This window comes from Lepidochelys kempii, chromosome 4 (assembly GCF_965140265.1).
Source record: "Lepidochelys kempii isolate rLepKem1 chromosome 4, rLepKem1.hap2, whole genome shotgun sequence".
NCBI lineage: Eukaryota > Metazoa > Chordata > Testudines > Cheloniidae > Lepidochelys > Lepidochelys kempii.
Window position 1 is genome coordinate 83,625,752 of NC_133259.1, and position 7,989 is coordinate 83,633,740.

A 7,989-nucleotide genomic window follows, 5' to 3' on the forward strand; every position below is an offset into this window, starting at 1 on the left:
CCCTTTGATGATGAAACACTCCTGTCAAAGTGCTGAGCTCCACAGTTACAGCAGCAATTTTCCCTATTTCTCAAATCCGTACACTGACTTCACAATGTCCACATCAGGCTTCTCATCGTTACCTTAAAAGCTTTATGCAACTCCACACCTGTCTGCATCTATTAACTGGCTTCCTACTCATGGCTGCACACCCTACATTTGCTTCAGGCACTCTTAACACTTTGTTTCCTTTATCGTTTTGTGACACTATACCTTCTTCGGTGCCTCCCACTCAGTACAGTAACCCATTGGCATTTGCCAACAACACATTCCCTCATCTTCATATCATCTGGGTTTTATTTATTTGGGGGGCAGTTCAATACCTGAATAACTTGGATAACTGCAGAGACTAGCTTATTAAAGAATTTATATCTTGTGTATGTGTGCTTTAAATTATGTGACGTGCCTAGAAACTGAGTAGGCCATTGGAAAAATCAAAAGAAACAAAATTAAAATGCTCCCATTCCAGAAGGCCTACATACCTAACATTCAGACACAGTACAGTAGAGTGCCTGTGTTTTAGTACAAAGCACACAGTATTAAAACAATACTAGTTTGTATTTTTTTTTATTATAAACTCTTTAGCATCTGGACCTTGTTATCTGTTTGCTGAGTTATTTATAGCCCTGTAAAACATCACATACAGTGACACATAAATAATAGACACACTGTCTAAGGTGGTAGGTCTAATGCTACATCTGTGTTAGCTCTGTGGCTGCATGCCTGTGGGTAATCTGCTTGTTGCATTCTTGAGCAGGCAAGATAACAAAAACTCCTTCCCCACCCCCACATGCCCCCCAAGAGTTTCAGGAGACTAAGCTTCTTTATTACCATAACCTGCTAAAAAGAACTAAGCAAATAGACAGAGCAATTAGATAGAGCAATGGATACAAAATTAAACTTACCGCCAGAGGTTTGTTCAGACAGGGTTGCCTAACAGAGAAAATAGAATCCTCGTGTTGCAGCCTCACTTTTGCAGAACAGATAGATTTTTTTTTTCAGTCAGGACACTCGTTTGAATATGTATTTTTAAGGTAGGTTCCATTTTGGGTTAGTATTTTAAGTTGCTGTATCAGCTGAAAACCAGTCAAGTATCTTTTAAAACAAGCCAAATGCAATCAACAAGAACCTGATTGTCAAGTTTCTGTTCAGTGAAACAAGTATTGTCTCACAGAAAGAAATGTCAAAAACATAAAATACACTAATGCGGTATTACAGCTGAAAATGTTACACACGACAAGTTGGACATTCAGCTGCTCAGACCTGTTGTTCTCAATGTAATAATTTATATTATTTTGTATTAACTATACTGCCATAAAGAGACACTTTCAGATTAAAGAATAAGTGATTAAATGAAGTTACTGAATAATTCTACTTTCAATATTTATGCAGTCTCTTTTGTTTTTCATTCTACTTGGATAATGCAAACAGATTAAAAAGAGTTCACTGGAAATTTGGGAGGGGGATTCCCATGGAAAATTTAGACTTTTTGTGCAAAAAACCCATGAAAGCCTAAAATTTTGGGGGGTTAGATGAAAAGTCAAGATTTTCCATGGAAAGCAAACACTTTCCTCAAAAAAATTATTTTGTTGAAAACCCAATTTTCTGTTGAAAAACAGTTGATGGAAACTTTCAACCAACCCAATTGAATAATACTGTTTTGCCCTTCTACCGCACCTCTAGCCAACGAGCTCACTCAGCTTTACAAACATTAAAGAATAAAATCTTCCTAACACCTTGTGAGGAAGATATAGTTTATTATTGCTTTGAGGCAGAGACCATTTTTTCCTTTCAGTCTGTACAGAACCTAGCACAGTAGGATTTGGGGGCATGACTAGGGCTCCTAGGGGCTACACGAATACAAATAAATAAATAAATAAAATAAGCCAGGTTCACCTCTGTGCTTAGAAGTGCCTTGTTCTGTGAATATGACTTTAAGGAGGTGCTGAACCCTCCCAATTTCAGTTGAGATCAACGAGAGCTACAAGTGCTCAGCACTCCTGAAAAGCAGGCATCAAGTGAGTTCCCAGAGAGAAAATTGACTAAATCCCTCGAACGAAACCCACATTGCCTGATTCTCAGTCCTGTGCTTTAACCCCAGCCGTCCTCTGCCTCATCCTAGTTTGAACTATTCATGTGAGTAAAGGTTTGCGAAATGACACCCTTAGACTGACTTTTTTAATAATCAAAGTTATGTTACTTCTTATCCAGTAGCACAATGCCTCAGTGTTTGGAATGCAACATTTACAAAGTATATTTTGTTTGATTTTCATTTTTTTTTTTAATAGCTGCTGTTGAAGTCAGCCATGCAGCTGCACAACTGGTGGGATAAGTGGGCCACTCACTTCTCATCCTGGTTCTGCCACTAGGTTGCTGTGTAGCTTTGAGCAAGTTATATGAACTCTCCTGTACACAGATGCTTATAAGGAAAGTACCTCCCCAACTATAACTATGTGTTTTAAGAGGTTTTCATGTCTTATATTTTATAAGGTTTTCATTTGACCTGAGCACCTTGGGGTTGGGTGTTTCTGGGTGTATTACTGATAAAGTTATTGGGACAAATTAATCCTCACTGTAACTCTTTTGACTTCACTATACTACAGATAACTATATCCCATTTTTATTAAACTATTCAAAGCAAACACACCTATAGATATAAAAGAAAAAACACATTAACTACAAAAAGACTGGACTGGTTTGATCAGGTTCATGCAACCTTCCTAACTGCCCACAGTCCTGCTGTTGTATTAATAACACTATCCTCACCTCTAAAGGTTAAAAACTATTTCAGCCCAAGGTTGGATTGCTATAATCTCAGGAACTCCCCATTTGCAATATCTAGGTGTTCCATCCTCTGCACATGAAATGATACCTGTGTTAGATTTCTTAATATATTTCTTCATACAGTTTATTACTCCCAGGCTGGAAGGAGGCACCACCAAAAGGAGATAAACCACAACACAGAACCAGATCCCATAGAGAAAGATTATGAACCAGCTCTCTGGCTCCTGTTCCAGGTGTTTTGTGCTGCAGCAGCAGAGCAAAACAGCTGGAAAGTTGCCCTTAAGAGTCCGGCAAGGATTCCCCTGAGATAAATCATCAGCTGGTGGAGTAGTCCCTATGAAAGTGCTCCAACTGATATAATTTACAGCAACCCTTGGGCTACTCTATGTTGGAGGGAAACAGTCCATGGAATAGATTTAAGAGAATGGAAAGGTGACTGAGAGTCATCTTCACTTCCAGCCCAACCTCAGCTGTAGGAGCATGACATAGGGACAGCTGAGGGCTTGACCCCATATGCTTATTTTACAGCTCAGAGTGCATCCACTGAGGTAGACATAGTCTTTCTCACTGCTGACAGTAGTCTGAAATATTTAACCGAGGCAACAAGACAATAGCAAAAGTCTTTGGAGATTGCTTCACTCCCACTTATTCCTTATTATCATTTACCCAGATAAGTCAAAATATGTCCACAAAGATCAGCCAGCAAACTAGCAGCCGTACCTTGATAATAAGCCATCACTCGAAGTGTTTGCAGCATCAAGGCTGTCAACCAAATAATTTGGCAATTCCTGTTTCAACTACTTGAAAAATATAATTTTGATATTGTTTTAAAGTGCCAAAGCTATTCTACAATACTCCAAAAGTTGATCTCTTCTTGAAAAAGAACTCTGCATCAGCTGATGCTGTCATAGATCAAAGAACAATGGAGATCCTAAAACTCTTAGGGGTAAGGACTGTTGTTTACTGTATGTTTTCACAACAAATAGCACAGTAACTGGCTTCTAGGCACTACCAAAATATAAATCTGTGATAAATGTAGCCTCCTTGGTATTTTGGGGGCTTGAGAAAAGAAGCTTCCAGCAGCTCATGCAGTCAGAAGCACAGAGGATTGGGGAAGTGCTACTGAAACTGCTTGCCTGGCTTTTGCTTGAGGGACACAAACTGCTTGTGAGGCCTGGGGAACTGGAGTCTGACTGACAAAGCAGGGCAAACACATACAGACCCTGCATAGCCTGTACATGACTGGGACCATCCTGACATTGGAGCTGCACCAGACAGACCCCTTGTTTGGGAGGAGAAGGAGTTACCATATCAGAACCTGCTTGCGTGGCCTGGAAGACCATCTGCAGACCCCGGAGAGCTTGCATATGCCTAGAACCAGCCTGACATGTGCACAGAGAGCTGGGCAGGGGCACTGTTTGTGGGAGACAGCTGGCTGCAAGGAGTTGGGTTACAGCAGCAGGAGGAGAAGCAGACCTAGCGTTGCTCCCTGTAGCAGAAGGGGAAACAGCCATTTTATCTCTCTCAGCCAGAGGGCTTGAGACTGACCTAGAACCCCTAGCTCCACAAAGAAGAGACTGAGTTCCAACCCAGTGCTGTGCCTGTGAGGCGCAACTGTCAGACGCACCCCAGAGGCCTCCCGCTATGGTTGTCAACAGTCCCTTATTACAAGGAACATCCTAATTTTTTATTTCTCTACAACAACATTGAGAGTTGCTGAGCGATGGTGGAGTTGGAGCTCAGTAAGAAGGGCTGGTATCCCCCACTGGGAAACCAATAGCTCTTCCTTTTGGCTGGAGTAGCCCTGCTGACATCAGGCACTGTAGGGTTGCCAACTTTCTAGTCACACAAAACCAAACACCCCTGCCCTGCCCCCTCTCTGAGGGCCCGCCCATACCCCACCCCTTCTCTGAGGCCCCGCCCCCACATCACTCACTCTTCTCAACCCTCACTCATTGTAACCGGGCTGGGGCAGAGGGTTGGGTGTGGGAGGGGAGGTATGGGCTCTGGGCTGGGAGTGGAGGCTCTGGGGTAGGGCCGGGGATGAAGGGTTTGGGGTGCAGGAGGAGGCTCCGAGCTGGGTCAGGGGATTGAGGTGCAGGAGGGGTGAGGGCTCTGATTGGGGGTAGGACCGGGGATGAGGAGCTTGGGGTGCAGGAGGGGGCTCCAGGCTGGGCCAGAGGGTTGGGGTGCGGGGTTATGGCAGCACTTACTGGGGCTCTTGGAAGTGGTCACCAGGTCCCTGCGGTCTCTAAGTGCAAGGGCGGCCAGGCAGCTCTGTGCGGTACACACTACTTTTACGCCCACAGGAACCGCCCCCCGCTCCCATTGGTCGTGGTTCCTGGTCAGTGGAAGCTGTGGAGCTGGTACTCAGGGTGGGGGCAGCGCGTGGAGCCTCCCAGTCCCTGGATGCCCTAGCGTCTGGGGGCCGCAGGGAGACGGCGGCCCCTTCCAGGAGCTGCAAAGAGCCAGGGCAGGCAGGGAGCCTGCCTTAGCCCCAGTCCGCTGCTGAGCCACCGACCAGACTGGTGTAGGGGAGCGTGCTGTACTCCTAAAGCCAACTAATCTTGTTGTCTACCACTTCAGAGCTCACCTCCCTTCCAACACTACAAAATGATTTAATTTAGTCTTACAGCAAGGAACAAAATCACTAGTTGCTTCTAAACTAAACTACAATTCATGCCCTGCTGGGTAGAGTTAGGAAAAGTTTCTCATCTGGGAGGATATTTTGCCAATAATTATAATAAGGTATGGAACTGTTCAGAACCGACTATAATCTCTCAAATACTTTTAATTATCTGCACCCTGTCTTCAAGACTCAGCTAGAGAACAAGTGAGAGTCTCACAGAAATACAAACTGAGAAATCTCTTTCAGTATGGATGGACTCCAAGCAATTCATCTCTGAAATAGTCTCTTCATGCTCCATGCAGTGAACTCTGAGAATAGAAACTCAATATTATGTTGACTAATGATCATTGCTTTGAGATGTTGCAACATCCAACCTCATTCCCAATGTGCTGTAGATTGTCTGCCTCAACTCTTTCTTTAAACAGCTAAAATTCTTTATATAACATAGATTGCAAAATAGGACTTGTCATACTAGTTCAGAATGGTGAACCATCCAGTCTAGTAAGGTATTCTACATCTGGCAGCAGCTAATACAGGGTGGACAAACTTTTTGGCCTGAGGGCCACATTGGCGTTGTGGCCTCTATGGAAGGCCGAGTAGGGAAGGCTGTGCCTCCCCAAATTGCCTGACCCCCACCCCCTATCCACCCCCTCTCACTTCCCGCCCCATGACTGCCCCCCTCAGAACTCCCAACCCATCCAAGCCACTCTGCTCCTTGTCCCCTGATCACCCCCTCCCAGGACCCTTGCCCCTAACCACCCCCCCAGGACCCCACCCCCTGTCCAACTACCCCTGCTCCCTGACTGCCCCAACCCCTATCCACACCCCCAACCCCAGGCAGGCCCCCCAGGACTCCCATGCCTATCCAATCCCCCTGTTCCCTTTCCCCTGACCCCCCCGAACCTCCACCCCATCCAACTGCTCCCTGCTCCCTGTCCCCTGACTGCCCCCTGGACCCCTCTGCCCCTTATCCAACCCCACCGCTCCCCACCCCCTTACCATGCTGCTCAGAGCAGCAGGAGCTCGCAGCTACACTGCCTGGCCAGAGCCAGCCACGCCGCCCACGCTGCCCGGCAAGAGCAGCAGGCTGGTGGTGCATGCTGAGGCTGTGGGGGAGAGGGGACAGCGGGGGAGGGGTCGGGGGCTAGCCTCCCCAGCCGGGAGCTCAGGGGCAGGGCAGTACTGTCCCATGGGCTGGATGTGGCCCGCGAGCCGTAGTTTGCCCACCTCTGAGCTAATAGATGCCTCTGAGGAAGGGGTACTCCTGGGGGAATTTTGCATCACTGCGCGTGCGCAAAATTCATGACCTCTGCAGATTTCTTTGCTTCCCTGCAGAAAAATTATTTCTAACGGGGATACAAAGGGAAGCCGCAAGAGTGGTTATGTGCCCCTCCCCGGCAGTGCAGACAGATCAGTTTGGCTGCCCGGAGCAGCCAGTAGAGACACAAATCTCCGCAGGGACAGGAGGGCTGGGTAGTCATACATATGAGAGAGAGACACTCTGTTCCTCTCACTTGCTATTGTGGTATGCTTGGTGTGGAGGGGCAGGGCTTTGGGGTGTTTCTCAGGAGGTAGGTGTGGACCAGACTCTGTCCTCTCAGGCAGAGCAGAATGTAGCAGTCTGCCTGCTTAGTGAAGTGTTCTCATTCTTCTTACTGAATTCCCCCAGGAGTATAAAACAGGTGTAAAAATTTTAAAGCTCCTTTACATTGCCAGAGTGGTGTAAAGGAGCCTTATTGTAAAGTGTGGCCTTAGAAATGCTTATGGCGCTTTAGTGATTAGAACCTGTCTAAATTTTGGGACTGAAAAAATTTCATATCAAAACGTGCTCCATGAACTGTTTGCTACTGACCTTTCTGGAGATGGTCAGTAGCCAATATTGTGAGTTTGAGTCCCCAGCCCTTACTTGCTCTTCAGTTGCCTATGATGTAACAGTGAGCAGATGGCCATATATTTGTTGACTAACAACTAGAAGAAAGGGTCAATGCTAGCTACATTGCTATTAGACAGAGGGGGTTTGGGGATTTCCTCCAATGCTTCCCACTCCAATTCTCCATCCATTATATTGCAGTTTAATTACCAAAATAATTGAAACCAGCATGATTATGGTTGTGTTATTTTGACAAACAAAATACGTAGAATTTTGCAGAATTTTAAAATATTCTGCACAGAATTTTTAATTTTTTGATGCAGAATTCGCCTTGGAGTAAAAAGGAACAAACCCTGGAGTGGACAATTATGGAATAATCTGCCCATGAGGGAAACTTATTCCTTACTCCAGGAAGTTAGTGCCTGCGTTATTCCAGGTGGCCGCATGAAGGCTTATAGCCCTGAAACAGTTTTAATCTTAACTAATACAAGGCTGGGTGTTCTCACTTCACTGTCCATATAACTAGCCCTTCCCTTTTTTGCTATGACGGCTCTGCATCGCCGTGGTAGTGAGTTCCACAGGCCAATTGTGGGGGGTGCAAAAGAAGCATTTCCTTATGCCGCTTTCGGCGTGTGCCGAGGGCTGCTGCACCCTGCTGAGCCACCTG